Source organism: Palaemon carinicauda, chromosome 5 (genome assembly GCF_036898095.1).
Source record: "Palaemon carinicauda isolate YSFRI2023 chromosome 5, ASM3689809v2, whole genome shotgun sequence".
Lineage (NCBI taxonomy): Eukaryota > Metazoa > Arthropoda > Malacostraca > Decapoda > Palaemonidae > Palaemon > Palaemon carinicauda.
This window is the reverse complement of record NC_090729.1, coordinates 156,238,519-156,258,528: the sequence shown is the minus strand read 5'-3', so window position 1 is coordinate 156,258,528 and position 20,010 is coordinate 156,238,519. Positions and strand designations below refer to the sequence as shown.

At 36.8% G+C, this 20,010-nt stretch overlaps 1 long non-coding RNA gene across 1 annotated transcript in view; it reads left to right on the top strand.

The window, feature by feature from the left end:
- The first annotated feature begins 1,724 nt into the window (after positions 1–1,724).
- The window catches only part of LOC137641550 (uncharacterized), a 37,285-nt gene continuing 18,999 nt past the window's right edge, over positions 1,725–20,010 (top strand). The window contains exon 1 of the long non-coding RNA XR_011044546.1: positions 1,725–1,760. This is a non-coding gene — a long non-coding RNA (uncharacterized lncRNA). The remainder of the gene's footprint in view (positions 1,761–20,010) is intronic.

The following is a 20,010-nucleotide window of genomic DNA, read 5'->3' as shown; positions in this document are numbered from 1 at the left end:
GGAAAATTATTTTCTGGTCAAAATCTACAAAATCTAAAAATTTAATTATCTTAAATTACTATGATTTCATACCAATCGAAGATATTTCATAATATCCAAATGTTAAAATTTTGCATTGCATGAGATAATTTGATTACCAAGACTATCAAAGACCTGAAATTCAAAAAATACTTTAGTAGGAATACGAAAAATATTGAATATAAACTACAGGTTATGAAAAACAATTTTATAGGAAAGTTATACCTGCCACAAGAAATGTGTAAGGAAAACTTATACGATCTCTGGAAACTAAGTGTAGAAAGGAAAACATTAATTATAATGTCTAAAAATTCTGTGGCGAAAGGTCTCCTAAACTGCTGGAAATTACATTTAGAAAATAAAAAATCGACATTGTTGTATAGGAACGTCAACCAAAATCTCTTAACCTAACCCGCAGCTGAAAGATACTAGCCAAAATCAATATTCACAATGGTGTAACCACAGCCTCAAGAAACCAAGAGTATGCGAAGAAAAAGAACAAAAGAAAACTCAGAATGCAGAAAAAAACCGCTCTAGGAAAAGGCAGTATGAACAAGATAGACCAGAAGCGAACGCAATAGGTCGTTAAATGTTGCTTAATTTTTAGAGTAGTATATTTGTCTATTTGATCGAAGTGTTAAAGGAATTTAGTGTAAAGCCCTGTCCACACGATCGAGCATGACTGATGGGCAAATAGTGATACCAGGCTACAATAGTAAGTGAAAGTGGGGGTTGATGACGTCAAAAGCGGGGAAAACTAAAGGCAGGGATCTGGCAACACTGTATGATGCCAGATCCCTGTCTGTGGTTTTCCCGCTTCTGACGTCATTAACCCTTATTCTTACTATCTATTGTGGTCTAGTATCACCGTTTGCCCGTTGGGCATGCTCGATCGTGTGGACAGGGCTTTAGAGGGAAATGTGTGAATCTGTGTAGGAAACACTAATATTGTTAGCTGTAAAGTCACCTATTCTAGACTATGGTTGCTTCACTTGCGGATTGGTTAGCCGTTTCTCACATCTAAGATTCACAAACTATTTATCAGAATGTGTCCATGTAGATTGTAAACAATATGCAATAACGATGTGCGGAAAAAATAATTACTTTGAAGTAGAGTTTCAGGTAAACGCAGTTGTATCCATGCAAGGTAATTAAGAATAATAAAAAAAAAAAAAAAAAAACTACACCCAGACGATTCAGATTGTTTTACCTTACCTTGATTTCTAATGTTGGAAACAATGCTACCAAATTGATTGAAAGTATTGAAATTATTGAAATTATACTTGTACCCCATAAATTTGGAAGCAAAATGGCAAATTGTTTTAAGTAAGTGTAGATCTTGCCCAATGAGTCGCTTTAGTTGTCCTGTTTTTTAACTTTTTTTCACCTATGCAATTAGTGTTATCTTGCTATTCACAAAATGTTGAAAAAATTCAAAAATTTATAATCTTTTGCACCTGCTAAGGAGCAGAAACTTTTTCAATGATTTAATTGGAGGTGAAATAGTGCAGAAATTAAAATAAAACTATACAGTATGAATAAAATTGCTTCCAATGGACAATTCTATATAAATTTAAGATTTGCATAAGCAATAATAGTCATGAAGACCAAATACAGGTGGAGCCAACTGTCTCCCAAGGACGACAGAACAAGGAAATCGGCTTCCTTGATTTTCAAAGTTCTACATTCTGAACCTTTAGATAGGTAGCTGAGGATGTGAACATTAATCTTGGATATTGTTTGTAAGTATGCGTTTAAAAGATTTTTGTTATGAACTTAATTCATGACTTTTCATTTTCATATTATAATCACTACTCTTGGCAAAATTGAAGTACTGGTGTTGCGGATTTGATCTTCAGGGTGGCATAGCAGTCTCAAACTATACAAATTCCATACAATTCACACTGTTTTCATTTATACTTTCGTTTGGAGGCTAAAATTTGTTGTTTGTATCCTTCTATATTGTACAAATATTTTCGTGTGGTTTTTCAAAGTATTCTTTAACTACTTAATTAGGATTTGCCTTAATTTCCAGTTAAGAGCATTAAACACATGCTAAGGAATAAAACCAAGAAAAAGATTATCACGTGAACCTGTATTCAGTAACAGTCGTTGTAGTGCAAATTCGGTAAAACCTTTTCGCATAACTATCTTAGTTATTCGTTACCATTGTGAGGATTTGGATCTGAAATTTATTGAATAGCTTTTAAAACTTTGATATATTTTTCGTTTGCAGTAATTTAGTATTAAATTTTTGCGTAATATCTTTTGATGTCTATTGCTGGCTATTGTGTATTCATAACTTTTCTATTTGATTAAAAAAAAAACAATGTTATTTTGCAAGGTGAGTTTTCCCGTTATAGTTTTGGCTAGTTTTCTATCGTAAATGAGGTGTTATGATTAAAGTCAAATTATCTAGGTTACAAAAGAATATATCTATTTTGGTTGCTAGTAAATCTAGTTATGTTCATCAAACTTTTGAGTTTCTTGATACACAGCCTCCGGGGTTGGTTCTCAGTATGGACAAGAATAAATTTTTGATATATTTTATCCTTTATTAATTCAACGAACACATACTTACCCTTTTGTGTTCTTTTTGATAAGTTATTACATTGACTTCGATACTACTTTCATACTTCTGTTGCTGATGCTTTTTAGTGCTGGAGAATAAGAAAAAAGAAATTGATACTTTTAAATCGACAGTCAATTAAGTCTTCCCTCTCAACCAACTTGCACTAAATATCCCATAGTTTCAAACTTAATTCAAGCATGACACACATTCATGTTACACACACGCACACGCACAGCCTTCAAACTTGGCTACTTTAGAGTTACAATTTGAAATATTACACAGGAAAATGACTTTCAATATAAATAATCATAATACAATGGGGTAATCAACCAATCTCACACTAAAGAAGTTATTTTACTTTGCTTACACAAATGTGAATATTAAGTGACTTGGTTAAACGAATGGGAATATTTATGGGAATATTTAGTGACTTTGGTTACACAAATGTAAATATTTAGTGACTTTGGTTACACAAATGTGAATATTTAGTGACTGGTTACAAATATGGGACTACTTCGTGACTTTGGTTACAAAAATGCGAATATTTATTGACTTTAGTTACACAAATGTGGTTTTGTCTAGTTACACACATGTAAAAGCTTAATGATTTTTTTTACACAGTGGGCAGGTTTAGTGAATTATAACACTGACAGGTTTAGTATATTTTATTGAATTGCACACTTTTATTACACTAGTGAAGGTTTGGTGAATTTTATTACACTAGTGAAGGTTTGGTGAATTTTATTACACACTAGTGAAGGTTTGGTGAATTTTATTACACACTAGTGAAGGTTTGGTGAATTTTATTACACACTAGTGAAGGTTTGGTGAATTTTATTACACACTAGTGAAGGTTTGGTGAATTTTATTACACACTAGTGAAGGTTTGGTGAATTTTATTACACACTAGTGAAGGTTTGGTGAATTTTATTACACACTAGTGAAGGTTTGGTGAATTTTATTACACTAGTGAAAGTTTAATTAATTTGGTTACACTAGTGAAAGTTTAATTAATTTGGTTACACTAGTGAAAGTTTGATTAATTTGGTTACACTAGTGAAAGTTTAATTAATTTGGTTACACATTAGGGAAAGTTGAGTGATTTTTGTTACACAAACGTGCAGGTTAGTGAAATTTACACACATTTGCAGGTTTAATGAACTTTATTCGCACACTTGCAGGTTTAGTGAACTTTACTACACTCTTGTGAATGTTTAGCGAATTTGGTTACACACGTCAAGGTTTAGTGATTTTTGTTGCACACACGTGCAGGTTTAGTTAGTTTTATTCCACGCTTGTGAATGAGTAGTCAATTTTATTACACTAGTGAATGTTTAGTGAATTTAGTTATACACTTGTGAAGGTTTATGATTATTATTAAACACGTGCAGGTTTAGTAAATTTAATTACACACTTGTGAAGGTTTAATGACTGGTTACACACTTGTGAAGGTTTAATGACTGGTTACACACTTGTGAAGGTTTAGTGACTGGTTACACACTTGTGAAGGTTTAGTGATTTTTGTTACACACACGTGCAGGTTTAGGTAATTTTATCACACTTGTGATTGATTAGTATTTTATTACTATTGTGAATGTTTAGTGAATTTAATTATACACTTGTGAAGGTTTAGTGATTTTTATTAAACACCCGTGCAGGTTTAGTAAATTTAATTACACAACTGTGAAGATACAATGACTGTTTACTCACTTGTGAAGGTTTGATGACTGGTTACACACTTGTGAAGGTGGTGATTTTTATTACAGCTGTGAAGATTTAATGAATTTAATTACACAGTTGGGAAGATGGTGATTTTTGTTAAACATGTGCAGGTTTAGTGAATTTTATTACACTTGTGAAGGTTTAATGAATTTTATTACACACTTGTGAAGGTTTAGTGAATTTTATTACACGCTAGTGAAGGATTATTGAATAATTTTACACACTTTTTTAGATTTAGTGAATTTGGCTACACACTTTTGAAAAGTTTGGTGAATTTCGCTACACACTTTTGAAAAGTTTGGCGAATTTCGCTACACACTTTTGAAAAGTTTGGCGAATTTCGCTACACACTTTTGAAAAGTTTGGCGAATTTCGCTACACACTTTTGAAAAGTTTGGCGAATTTGGCTACACACTTTTGAAAGGTTTGGCGAATCTGTCTACACACTTTTGAAAGGTTTGGCGAATCTGTCTACACACTTTTGAAAGGTTTGGCGAATCTGTCTACACACTTTTGAAAGGTTTGGCGAATCTGGCTACACACTTTTGAAAGGTTTGGCGAATTTGGCCCCACACTTTTGAAAGGTTTGGTGAATTTAGCTACACACTTTTGAAAGGTTTGGTGAATTTGGCTACACACTTTTGAAAGGTTTGGTGAATTTGGCTACACACTTTTGAAAGGTTTGGTGAATTTGGCTGCACACTTTTGAAAGGTTTGGTGAATTTGGCTGCACACTTTTGAAAGGTTTGGTGAATTTGGCTGCACACTTTTGAAAGGTTTGGTGAATTTGGCTGCACACTTTTGAAAGGTTTGGCGAATTTGGCTGCACACTTTTGAAAGGTTTGGCGAATTTGGCTGCACACTTTTGAAAGGTTTGGTGAATTTGGCTACACACTTTTGAAAGGTTTGGTGAATTTGGCTACACACTTTTGAAAGGTTTGGCGAATTTGGCTACACACTTTTGAAAGGTTTGGTGAATTTGGCTACACACTTTTGAAAGGTTTGGCGAATTTGGCTGCACACTTTTGAAAGGTTTGGTGAATTTGGCTGCACACTTTTGAAAGGTTTGGTGAATTTGGCTGCACACTTTTGAAAGGTTTGGCGAATTTGGCTGCACACTTTTGAAAGGTTTGGTGAATTTGGCTGCACACTTTTGAAAGGTTTGGCGAATTTGGCTACACACTTTTGAAAGGTTTGGTGAATTTGGCTACACACTTTTGAAAGGTTTGGCGAATTTGGCTACACACTTTTGAAAGGTTTGGTGAATTTGGCTACACACTTTTGAAAGGTTTGGCGAATTTGGCTGCACACTTTTGAAAGGTTTGGTGAATTTGGCTGCACACTTTTGAAAGGTTTGGTGAATTTGGCTGCACACTTTTGAAAGGTTTGGCGAATTTGGCTGCACACTTTTGAAAGGTTTGGTGAATTTGGCTGCACACTTTTGAAAGGTTTGGTGAATTTGGCTGCACACTTTTGAAAGGTTTGGCGAATCTGTCTACACACTTTTGAAAGGTTTGGTGAATTTGGCTGCACACTTTTGAAAGGTTTGGTGAATTTGGCTGCACACTTTTGAAAGGTTTGGTGAATTTGGCTGCACACTTTTGAAAGGTTTGGTGAATTTGGCTGCACACTTTTGAAAGGTTTGGTGAATTTAGCTACACACTTTTGAAAGGTTTGGTGAATTTGGCTACACACTTTTGAAAGGTTTGGTGAATTTGGCTGCACACTTTTGAAAGGTTTGGCGAATTTGGCTGCACACTTTTGAAAGGTTTGGCGAATTTGGCTACACACTTTTGAAAGGTTTGGTGAATTTGGCTGCACACTTTTGAAAGGTTTGGTGAATTTGGCTGCACACTTTTGAAAGGTTTGGCGAATTTGGCTGCACACTTTTGAAAGGTTTGGTGAATTTGGCTGCACACTTTTGAAAGGTTTGGCGAATTTGGCTACACACTTTTGAAAGGTTTGGTGAATTTGGCTGCACACTTTTGAAAGGTTTGGTGAATTTGGCTACACACTTTTGAAAGGTTTGGTGAATTTGGCTACACACTTTTGAAAGGTTTGGTGAATTTGGCTACACACTTTTGAAAGGTTTGGCGAATTTGGCTGCACACTTTTGAAAGGTTTGGTGAATTTGGCTGCACACTTTTGAAAGGTTTGGCGAATTTGGCTACACACTTTTGAAAGGTTTGGTGAATTTGGCTACACACTTTTGAAAGGTTTGGTGAATTTGGCTGCACACTTTTGAAAGGTTTGGCGAATTTGGCTGCACACTTTTGAAAGGTTTGGTGAATTTGGCTGCACACTTTTGAAAGGTTTGGTGAATTTGGCTGCACACTTTTGAAAGGTTTGGCGAATTTGGCTGCACACTTTTGAAAGGTTTGGCGAATTTGGCTGCACACTTTTGAAAGGTTTGGCGAATTTGGCTACACACTTTTGAAAGGTTTGGTGAATTTGGCTGCACACTTTTGAAAGGTTTGGTGAATTTAGCTACACACTTTTGAAAGGTTTGGTGAATTTGGCTACACACTTTTGAAAGGTTTGGTGAATTTGGCTACACACTTTTGAAAGGTTTGGCGAATTTGGCTGCACACTTTTGAAAGGTTTGGTGAATTTGGCTGCACACTTTTGAAAGGTTTGGCGAATTTGGCTACACACTTTTGAAAGGTTTGGTGAATTTGGCTACACACTTTTGAAAGGTTTGGTGAATTTGGCTACACACTTTTGAAAGGTTTGGCGAATTTGGCTGCACACTTTTGAAAGGTTTGGTGAATTTGGCTGCACACTTTTGAAAGGTTTGGTGAATTTGGCTGCACACTTTTGAAAGGTTTGGCGAATTTGGCTGCACACTTTTGAAAGGTTTGGTGAATTTGGCTGCACACTTTTGAAAGGTTTGGCGAATTTGGCTACACACTTTTGAAAGGTTTGGCGAATTTGGCTACACACTTTTGAAAGGTTTGGTGAATTTGGCTGCACACTTTTGAAAGGTTTGGTGAGTTTGGCTGCACACTTTTGAAAGGTTTGGCGAATCTGGCTACACACTTTTGAAAGGTTTGGCGAATTTCGCTACACACTTTTGAAAAGTTTGGCGAATTTCGCTACACACTTTTGAAAAGTTTGGCGAATTTGGCTGCACACTTTTGAAAGGTTTGGTGAATTTGGCTGCACACTTTTGAAAGGTTTGGTGAATTTGGCTGCACACTTTTGAAAGGTTTGGCGAATTTGGCTGCACACTTTTGAAAGGTTTGGCGAATCTGTCTACACACTTTTGAAAGGTTTGGCGAATCTGTCTACACACTTTTGAAAGGTTTGGTGAATTTGGCTGCACACTTTTGAAAGGTTTGGTGAATTTGGCTGCACACTTTTGAAAGGTTTGGTGAATTTGGCTACACACTTTTGAAAGGTTTGGTGAATTTGGCTGCACACTTTTGAAAGGTTTGGTGAATTTGGCTGCACACTTTTGAAAGGTTTGGTGAATTTGGCTGCACACTTTTGAAAGGTTTGGTGAATTTGGCTGCACACTTTTGAAAGGTTTGGTGAATTTGGCTGCACACTTTTGAAAGGTTTGGTGAATTTGGCTGCACACTTTTGAAAGGTTTGGTGAATTTGGCTGCACACTTTTGAAAGGTTTGGTGAATTTGGCTGCACACTTTTGAAAGGTTTGGTGAATTTGGCTGCACACTTTTGAAAGGTTTGGTGAATTTGGCTGCACACTTTTGAAAGGTTTGGTGAATCTGGCTGCACACTTTTGAAAGGTTTGGTGAATTTGGCTGCACACTTTTGAAAGGTTTGGTGAATTTGGCTACACACTTTTGAAAGGTTTGGTGAATTTGGCTGCACACTTTTGAAAGGTTTGGCGAATTTGGCTGCACACTTTTGAAAGGTTTGGTGAATTTGGCTGCACACTTTTGAAAGGTTTGGCGAATTTGGCTGCACACTTTTGAAAGGTTTGGTGAATTTGGCTGCACACTTTTGAAAGGTTTGGTGAATTTGGCTGCACACTTTTGAAAGGTTTGGCGAATTTGGCTACACACTTTTGAAAGGTTTGGTGAATTTGGCTACACACTTTTGAAAGGTTAAGTTTAGTGTATTTTTTACATAATTGTGAAAGTTTAGTTAATTTTATTAAATGTTTTAAGTTTAGTTAATTTTATTAAATGTTTTAAATTCAGTGAATTTCATTACACTTGTGAAAGTTCAGTGAATTTCATTACACTTGTGAAAGTTCAGTGAATTTCATTACACTTGTGAAAGTTCAGTGAATTTCATTACACTTGTGAAACTTCAGTGAATTTTATTACACTTGTGAAAGTTCAGTGAATTTTATTACACTTGTGAAAGTTCAGTGAATTTTATTATATACTTGTGAAAGTTTAGTGAATTTTATTATATACTTGTGAAAGTTTAGTGAATTTTATTATACACTTGTGAAAGTTCAGTGAATTTTATTATACACTTGTGAAAGTTCAGTGAATTTTATTATACACTTGTGAAAGTTCAGTGAATTTTATTATACACTTGTGAAAGTTCAGTGAATTTTATTATACACTTGTGAACGTTTAGTGAATTTTATTATACACTTGTGAACGTTTAATAAATTTTATTATACACTTGTGAAAGTTAAGTAAATTTTATTATACACTTGTGAAAGTTTGGTAAATTTTATTATACACTTGTGAAAGTTTGGTAAATTTTATTATACACTTGTGAAAGTTTGGTAAGTTTTATTATACACTTGTGAAAGTTTGGTAAGTTTTATTAACACTTGTGAAAGTTTGGTAAGTTTTATTAACACTTGTGAAAGTTTGGTAAATTTTATTAACACTTGTGAAAGTTTGGTAAATTTTATTAACACTTGTGAAAGTTTGGTAAATTTTATTAACACTTGTGAAAGTTTGGTAAATTTTATTAACACTTGTGAAAGTTTGGTAAATTTTATTAACACTTGTGAAAGTTTGGTAAATTTTATTAACACTTGTGAAAGTTTGGTAAATTTTATTAACACTTGTGAAAGTTTGGTAAATTTTATTAACACTTGTGAAAGTTTGGTAAATTTTATTAACACTTTGAAGGTTTAGTGAATTTTATAAACACTTGTGAAGGATTATTGAATTACATGTGCCAAGGTTTCGTTAATTCTATTAAAACTTGTGAAGGTTTAGTGAATTTAATTATACACTTCTGAAGTTCTAATGAATTTGGCTACACACTTGGTGAACGTTTAATGAATTTTATTACACGTGCGAAGGTTTAATGACTGGTTACACCTGACAACAGTGAGATACTAAACACTTCTTCACCCAAGGGTTTAATTACTATACTGAAATTGTTCAGTGTACTCTCCTCTTGGTAAGGGTAGAAGACACTTTTAGCTATGGTAAGCAGCTCTTCTAGGAAGGACACTCTATTAAACCCTTGTTCTCTAGTCTTGGGTAGTGCCATAGCCTCTGTACCATGATCTTCCACTGTCTTGGGTGAGAGTTCACTTGCTTGAGGGTACACTCGGGCACACTATTCTATCCTATTATTTTCTTTTTCTTCCTCTTGTTTTATTGAAATGGTGTGTTGGGCAGGCTTAATAGAAGGGCCATGGATGCCTGCTGGTTTATTAAGAGGTTGTCTTTTCCTTTTCTGATTCTTTTTCTTCTCAAAACCATCTTTACTGTCCTCTCTTCAGTTGAAGTGGCTATATTAGAGGGTACTGTATTTAGCCTTGCATAGTGTATCGGCTCTTCCATGTTGATCGGTTTTTCAGACTTTTTACTATAGTCTATGGGTTTCATCAATCACTTTTATTTATAATTCTGTACATATTGTTTTTGTTATAATTCTTGTTTTTCTAGTTTTTTATTTTGTCTTTTTTATTTCTATTAATTCTTATGCTGTCTGGAGACATGGGGTGAAATCCCGGACCAGTGCGTCCTAGATTTCGTCAATTTAGTCTTCAGTATTGCAATATTCGTGGTCTTCATGCAAATATTCAAAACCTTACAGTTGTGTCCAGACAGTATATTTTTTTGTGCTCAGAAACTTTGGTTTCTAATATGAGGCACTCATCTGAGCTCCTTATAACTAGTTTTAAGAAGCCAATAATGTTGAAACGTGCTGCCATCCCTAGGACCAGGGGAATGGATGTGTATATTAGGACTGAGTACCCTGATTCTCATAAGTCCTGCTATCAATGTGGATGTCATGAGATTCAGGTAATAAAAGTTTGTGGCATGCATAACTACTTTTATTTTGTTCGATCTACCGTAATCCAGACATGGATGATTCCATCTTCGATTGTTTTCTTACCATTATGGCTAAGATAAAAGATGATAGAAAGGCTTTTGTCTTTGTTGATGATTTTAATGCTCACCGTAGGGACTGGTTAAGTTCTCTCTCTCCTACCGATCGCCATATCTTAAGAGCTTTAGACTTTGCCTCTGAATCGGGCTGTGAGCAAAGCATAAGTGAAGCTACTCACAGGTCTGGTAATTGCTTGGACCTCGTATACACAGACTCCCCTGGCGTTATAACTAGTAAGGTTGGTTCTCCAGTCGGGACATCTAATCATGCCTTGATTTTATTAGTAGTGAAGACTAGGCAGCCTGTCCCTGATATATCATGCTCTTGTAAATTTTATATAAAATCCCAACCTGACTGCAGTGGGATTTTTCATGATCTTTTGTGCTTGAATTGGTCACAATTATATAGTAGTGTAGATCCTGTTGTCCCTTTGAATGAGAATATAGTCAACATAATCGACAGGCGTATCTGTTCTCGTGTGCTAAGGTACCGAGTGAAGGACAAACAGTGGTTCAATGATTGCAGACGTGCTTTTTTGACGAATCAATAGGCCTATCATCTTTGGAAGGGTAATGGATCAGTTTGACATGGACTAACTCTACTCAGCTTCAAGCTTTTGCTGAGTTTATGCCTCAACTGAAAAAGAGTACAATTTAACCTTAAAAGGAACCCTTTCTGGTACAACTCAGGAACATAAATGATCTACCCTTAAATCTGCACTCTTTAGTGTAGATGCAAAAGTTCCTCCTTTACTTAAACCAGATGGCTCAGTCACTCACTGTCCAAAGGAAAAGGCAACCCTTTTGGCTGATGTTTTTGACAGTAAACAGTTTAGAGTAATGAAAAACTTGAACTTCTCATTCATGTTTTCTTGAGGCTAGATTAACTAGTTTAGCTTTTCGAGCTCGTGAAATTAAAGCTCTGTTGATGACCTGGATGCTTATGGAGGTATAGACCCAAATGGTATTCCATTGTTTTTTATAAAGACACCAGATTTCTTAACTCCGAAGTTGTTGTTTTGCGTAAGTTAGCAAGAGGAGGAGCTTTTAGCACTTATTGGAGGATTGGTAATGTTACTCCTCTATGTAAATGTACTTGTGGTAGCTCAAGTCCCACTGATTACCGCCCAATTTCCATAACTCCCATATCAAAAGTTTTTGAGCGTCTTCTGGCAAAACGTCTTAATAGGTTTGCTGAAGGTAATAATCTATTCCTAAGTTTGCAATTTGGTTTTCGTAAAGCCCTTGGAGCATGTTATGCCCTTCTTACAATCTCCAATGCTGTACAGAAATCCCTCTATTGTGGTCAGGAAGCTGGCAAGATTGGCCCTAATTTTAGTGCTGCCTTTGACAGTGTTAATCATGAGACCATTATTTTCAAACTCAGTTGGGAGTGGGTTGGTCGTTTCTTAGTAGTATTGATTTTTTAAGTAATAGATCTGTTGTTGTTGATGGGCACCATAATGAGTATAGGAATGTGATATCCGGTGATCTACAGGGTAGTGTTCTTAGCCCATTACTTTTCATACTATATACACATGACATGTGGTTTGGCCTAGTAAACAAGCTTGTTGCATATGCTGATGATGCTACACTCTTTGCATCTATTCTATCCCCTGAATGTAGATCTGGGGTTGGTGAATCCCTTAATAGAGATTTAGCTAAAATTAGTACATGGTGCAAATTATGGGGTATGAAGTTGAATACTAACAAAACTCCTAAGTATAATTGTAAGTAGGTCAAAGACGGTGGCTCTTCAACATCCGGATCTCAGTATTGATAATGTTTCTTTAAATTCGTATGACTTAAAATTTTAGGTGTGATTCTCGACAGCAAATTTACTTTTGAGGAACACATTAGGTCTTGTCTTCTTCAATTGCACAAAAAATTGGCTTATTGAGAAAGTCTTTCAAGATTTTCGGTGATCAATCTATTCTCAAGAAGTGTTTTAATTCTTTCATTCTACCTTGTTTTGAATATGGTTCTCCTGTGTGGTGTTCAGCTGCTGATTCTCATCTTAATTTGTTGGACACAAACTTACGGTCAATTAAATTTTTTATTCTTGATCTAGATATTAATCTTTGGCACAGTCGCTCAATTAGTTAATTATGCATGTTGCATAAGATTTTTCATAACTCTGACCATCCTTTATATTCAGATCTCCCTGGACAATTCTACCCTGTTCGTAATACTAATAGCCAGGTTTCTCCATCATGAGGCTCAATACTACACTGTATTCTAGAAGTTTTATTCCAGCTGTCACCAAGTTGTGTAATGATCATCCAAATCGGGTAGTTGAATCAGTAGAACTCCAAAAATTCTAAGTTGGAGCAAATGTTTTTATGTTGACCAGGCTGACATGAGTCATTTTTTTTAGTTTATATAGGACATATCTGTTTTGACATTGTTACTGTTTTAGAATTATTTGTTAACTTGTTCTCATAATTTATTTATTTCCTTATTTCGTTTCCTCACTGGGCTATTTTTTCCTATTAGATCCCTTGGGCTTATGGCATCTTGCTTTTCCAACTAGGGTTTTGGCTTGGCTAATAATAATAATAATAATAATATTATTATTATTATTATTATTATTATTATTATTATTATTATTATTATTATTAATTGTGTAGGTTTAATGACTGGTTACACAATTGTGAAGGTTTAATGACTGGTTACACAATTGTGAAGGTTTAATGACTGGTTACTCAATTGTGAAGGTTTAATGACTAGTTACACAATTGTGAAGATTTAATGACTGGTTACACAACTGTGAAGGTCTAGCGACTCTGCTTACACGATTACACACTTGTGAAGGTTTAGTTTATTTGATAGCACACTTGTGAAGTTTTGATTAATTTGATTACACACTGTGAAGGTTTAATGACTGGTTACACACTTGTGAAGGTTTAATGACTGGTTACACACTTGTGAAGGTTTAAAGACTCTGGTTACACGATTACACACTTGTGAAGGTTTAGTTTATTTGATAGCACACTTGTGAAGTTTTAATTAATTTGATTACACACTGTGAAGGTTTAATGACTGGTTACACACTTGTGGAGGTTTAATGACTGGTTACACACTTGTGAAGGTTTAATGACTGGTTACACACTTGTGAAGGTTTAATGACTCTGGTTACACGATGACACACTTGGGAAGGTTTAATGACTCTGGTTACACGATGACACACATGGGAAGGCTTAGTTTATTTGATAGCACACTTGTGAAGGGTTAGTTTACTTGATAGCACACTTGTGAAGTTTTAGTTAATTTATTACACTTGTGAAGGTTTAGCTGATTTAATTACACACTTGTGAAGGTTTAGCTGATTTAATTACACACTTGTGAAGGTTTAGCTGATTTAATTACACACTTGTGAAGGTTTAGCTGTTTTAATTACACACTTGTGAAGGTTTAGCTGTTTTAATTACACACTTGTGAAGGTTTAGCTGTTTTAATTACACACTTGTGAAGGTTTAGCTGATTCAATTACACACATATGAAGGTTAGTTATTTTCGCTAGACATGTGCAGGTTTAGTGAATTTGGTTACTCTATTATGAGATTCAGGGCCCCTGTAACACGGTTTTTTCGCAATAACTTTTTTCTATGAATTTCATAAATATAACGCTTATTCAGAATGCACATTATATCTACACATAAATTTTGACTATATTCTGCATTACGTAGGTTGAATAAATTTGGTACTTTATTAAGTAAAAGTGACGATTTTTGAAAACGGGCCAACTTACTCAGAGAAAAGGTTTCGAACGCACTCGTTACGTAACTTATGACGGCATTTCTTCTCTTTCTCGATCGATGATTGGTTATACGTAACGAAGGCTATACCTCTGCCAACAATAACACAAAAGTGTAAATAAGAGCAAAGCAGTACACCTTTATGAACTCTGAAACCTCTCCACTGAGAATTGTCATAATGAACAAACGAACAAAATATGTTAATAAATACAAAAACACTTCGATTATTTGTCTAACTCCCAAAATAAGTTTCCTAAGAAATTACAGTCTACTTTATAGGTCACAATCAGATTGACAAAGTGTATGGAATAGTTGGTAATTTTCAAAAACGTAGTAGACCAGCTTGATTTGATAACTGCTATATCCAATGTCAAGCAATTTTTATTCATTGTCTATCTACCTACCTATTTACTGTAAAAAAAAAAAAATAGCCGGTACTGTATTTTCGCTTTAAACCTTCACCAATAATTATCATCAGAATGATGACTTCATGAGACTCCACCCACTTTGGCCTCGTTATGAATCAGGATAACACTGAAGGCTATCATGGGCATTGTTGGATCAGAAAATTCAAATTCTGGCTATAAAAACTCATTTCTCGAGTAGTTGTAAGAAGTGCTAAATGATCCTCAATGATCCCAGCAGTTGGCCTAAACGTTTAATTCATGCATACTACTGTTGCGGCAGTACTGCTACAGTATTATTACTACGCCAGCACTGATACCCCACCCACATCTATGTATTGTTCCGCCATTCATAAAGTCTTTGTCATGTTTTTTCACTGTGCAATAAGCCATGGCCTCCTCAGAAATTAAGTTTAACATTAGATGATAGGTTATTTCATTAAGCTGACAAATTATGGCAACTGGGTATGTTATTGCCGACGTTGAAGCTAAAGATAAAGTATGGTATCATTCCTTCATTGCATTATCATCTTTACTACTATTTGTTTTGCTACATGTAGTAGATATTTTAAAGGATAAATGAATTATGTTCACTTTACTTCTAAAACTATTCATGATTTATTTACAAAATGCAGTCATGCCCAAAACATAGCCAGCACGTTCGTACGGCCTAAGAAGAAGAAAAAAAAAATTATATCGGATGATCCGTTGGGCTGATGGAGATTTTAGCACAAAAATCTTATTTTAACAAAAAAAGTTATATAAAGACTGTTTACATACAATCTCTCTCTCTCTCTCTCTCTCTCTCTCTCTCTCTCTCTCTCTCTCTCTCTCTCTCTCTCTCTCTCTCTCTCTCTCTCTCTTGGTGGCATAGTGAATAGTTAATGGAAATGTTCAAAAGCCTGAATGACATTACAAGTATTATAATCATGTTACGCTAAATACAAATCAGACCATAAACATTGGATTTAAACTAGAAACTGAATAATTACCTATTCAGGCTATAATAGATATGGCCAAGGGCTTTCTCATGACTGTATAAAGTTGCAAGTCGTAAGAAAAATGCAGGTTTGCAACCACGGGGGCAATTCCAAATCCTGTTACCCATTCTTGACTGTTATGGGTTTCAGAGCAGATGGGAGAAGGTGAATGGGTGTCTGGTGGATGGGCGGGGCAAAATTTTGTCCAAAGGTGTTTACATTGCTTACGTAATGAATGTTTTCGACTCTTGGCTCGGTATCACTGGCCATGGCGTCGGCTGGATCATTTTTACTCTATAAAAATTAAAACCATCGGGTTTAGGTTATTGATAATGCTGACAAAATTTGTGTGTGGTTGTAAAATATACATATGTCAACTTTCAGCTACACCCGATGCTTTGATAAGGAGCAAAGTCCAAAAAACCGTGTTACAGAGGCCCTGAATCTCATAGTAGTGTAGGTTTAGTGACTCTGCTTACTCACTTTTGAAGGTTTAGCGACTGGTCACACACTTGTGCAGATTTGGTCAAGCTGATTTCAAATGAGTGGAAGTTTAGTGAATTCAATTAGACTTTTGAACGTTCAATGACTTTAACCAAACTTGTGCTGGTAGTGACTTTGGTTACAGACTTGTGCTGGTAGTGACTTTGGTTACGGACTTGTACTGGTAGTGACTTTGGTTACGGACTTGTGCTGGTAGTGACTTTGGTTACGGACTTGTGCTGGTAGTGACTCTGGTTACGGACTAGTGAAGGTAGTGACTCTGGTTACGGAATTGTGCTGGTAGTGACTCTGGTTACGGACTTATGCTGGCAGTGACTCTGGTTACGGACTTGTGAAGGTAGTGACTCTGGTTACGGACTTGTGCTGGCAGTGACTCTGGTTACGGACTTGTGCTGGCAGTGACTCTGGTTACGGACTTGTGAAGGTTGTGACTTTGGTTACGGACTTGTGAAGGTTGTGACTTTGGTTACGGACTTGTGAAGGTTGTGACTTTGGTTACGGAATTGTGAAGGTTGTGACTTTGGTTACGGACTTGTGCTGATAGTGACTTTGGTTACGGACTTGTGCTGGTAGTGACTTTGGTTACGGCCTTGTGCTGGTAGTGACTTTGGTTACGGCCTTGTGAAGGTAGTGACTTTGGTTACGGACTTGTGAAGGTAGTGACTTTGGTTACGGACTTGTGAAGGTAGTGACTTTGGTTACGGACTTGTGAAGGTAGTGACTTTGGTTACGGACTTGTGCTGGTAGTGACTTTGGTTACGGACTTGTGAAGGTAGTGACTTTGGTTACGGACTTGTGAAGGTAGTGACTTTGGTTACGGACTTGTGCTGGTAGTGACTTTGATTACAGACTTGTGAAGGTAGTGACTTTGGTTACGGACTTGTGAAGGTAGTGACTTTGGTTACGGACTTGTGAAGGTAGTGACTTTGGTTACGGACTTGTGAAGGTAGTGACTTTGGTTACGGACTTGTGAAGGTAGTGACTTTGGTTACGGACTTGTGAAGGTAGTGACTTTGGTTACGGACTTGTGAAGGTAGTGACTTTGGTTACGGACTTGTGCTGGTAGTGACTTTGGTTACGGACTTGTGAAGGTAGTGACTTTGGTTACGGACTTGTGAAGGTAGTGACTTTGGTTACGGACTTGTGAAGGTAGTGACTTTGGTTACGGACTTGTGCTGGTAGTGACTTTGGTTACGGACTTGTGAAGGTAGTGACTTTGGTTACGGACTTGTGAAGGTAGTGACTTTGGTTACGGACTTGTGCTGGTAGTGACTTTGATTACAGACTTGTGAAGGTAGTGACTTGTGCTGGTAGTGACTTTGATTACAGACTTGTGAAGGTAGTGACTTTGGTTACGGACTTGTGAAGGTAGTGACTCTGGTTACGGACTTGTGCTGGCAGTGACTCTGGTTACGGACTTGTGAAGGTTGTGACTTTGGTTACGGACTTGTGAAGGTAGTGACTTTGGTTACGGACTTGTGAAGGTAGTGACTTTGGTTACGGACTTGTGAAGGTAGTGACTTTGGTTACGGACTTGTGCTGGTAGTGACTTTGGTTACGGACTTGTGAAGGTAGTGACTTTGGTTACGGACTTGTGAAGGTAGTGACTTTGGTTACGGACTTGTGCTGGTAGTGACTTTGATTACAGACTTGTGAAGGTAGTGACTTTGGTTACGGACTTGTGAAGGTAGTGACTCTGGTTACGGACTTGTGCTGGCAGTGACTCTGGTTACGGACTTGTGAAGGTTGTGACTTTGGTTACGGACTTGTGAAGGTTGTGACTTTGGTTACGGACTTGTGCTGGTAGTGACTTTGGTTACGGACTTGTGCTGGTAGTGACTTTGGTTACGGCCTTGTGCTGGTAGTGACTTTGGTTACGGACTTGTGCTGGTAGTGACTTTGGTTACGGACTTGTGCTGGTAGTGACTTTGGTTACGGACTTGTGAAGGTAGTGACTTTGGTTACGGACTTGTGAAGGTAGTGACTTTGGTTACGGACTTGTGCTGGTAGTGACTTTGATTACGGACTTGTGAAGGTAGTGACTTTGGTTACGGACTTGTGAAGGTAGTGACTCTGGTTACGGACTTGTGCAGGTAGTGACTCTGGTTACGGACTTGTGCAGGTAGTGACTTTGTCTACGGACTTGTGCAGGTAGTGACTTTGTCTACGGACTTGTGAAGGTAGTGACTTTAGTTACGGACTTGTGCTGGTAGTGACTTTGGTTACGGACTTGTGCTGGTAGTGACTTTGGTTACGGACTTGTGTAGTTTGTGACTCTGGCTACGGACTTGTGCTGGTAGTGACTTTGGTTACGGACTTGTGCTGGTAGTGACTTTGGTTACTTACTTGTGCTGGTAGTGACTTTGGTTATGGACTTGTGCTGGTAGTGACTTTGGTTACGGACTTGTGCTGGTAGTGACTTTGGTTACGGACTTGTGAAGGTAGTGACTTTGGTTACGGACTTGTGCTGGTAGTGACTTTGGTTACGGACTTTTGAAGGTTGTGACTTTGGTTACGGACTTGTGAAGGTAGTGACTTTGGTTACGGACTTGTGTAGGTTGTGACTCAGAGTACACACGTGTGGGTATTATTTTAGTAAAACTGGGGAGGGGGTGCAAACATTACTAATGAAAAAAATGGGTTATATATAGGAAGACTCGAGTTTTTTTTTTTAATGACCTTTAATTTCCTCGCAAAAAAAAATATTAAGATACACCTAATATATCCTAGGTAATAGGGGACACCCAGCGGGAACTATTGGTATGGATGGGGAAAATTTACTACCGAAATATGGGGATCCTCGGTAAAACTTTAGAAGCATGCTGCCCTCAATATTGAAATAAATAATAATCACCTACATGGAAAGAGAATTTGAAAAACTCTATAGATAGCTTTTATTCGATTGAACGAGGTAGAATTAATGATGATTGATAAGTTTTACCTCAGTTTTCCTCAAGTCGGTTGAGACGTTTCCTCTATGGTAATGTTTACTTTTAATGAGCCCCTTGTCTCACTTTCTTACGCAAATACAAGCAGTTCCAATTATAGTTAATTGGCCGAGAGCTGTGACATCCTTATGTCGTAACGGCTTCATAACCTATTACGAACAACCTAAGTAGAAAGCAGTTCTACAAAGATTTCAGCGGAGTAATAAAGTTACCTTAATGTCCACTGGTATCAGTGCTTGACTGAATAATTGGAATGAAGGAAAGCCGCCATAAGTGTAGTTGCTATGGCAAAGGCAGCGGCTGGACTTATTGGCATTGATTTTGACAAAAACCTAATTTCTACGGATGGTGTGCAGTGCAAGTTGGTTATGAATCATTTTCTTATTTTTCTAGTGGTTATATTGAACTAGTCGATGAATATACTAAAGATACTTAACTCTTCAGGAAAAGTGTTGCAAGTGCTATGGTTTATTTGTAGGATTGACTAAACCGGAACGCCTTTAGTGAACAAAGGACAAGAGGGAAGTACTGTACAATCTATTTCGAAACTTTGTTATAGATATATGGGATAACTTTACTAGTACAACGCTTCTGTTGGGATTGTCTAGACTTGAAGTGTCAACCATAAGATAAGGAATTATTTGTGATTTGGTTTATCATGTGTGAAGATTTATTTGAATTACTTTTTGTTAATGATCTGAGAAGAGGGATCGGGGGAGAAAAAAAAGTCCCCGGGCTTGGGGTTGTGATCTGGGAAGGTTTGTGACTTAGGAATGGGGATCCGGAGCGCTTGCCCCTTGTTAGGAGTTGTGACCTG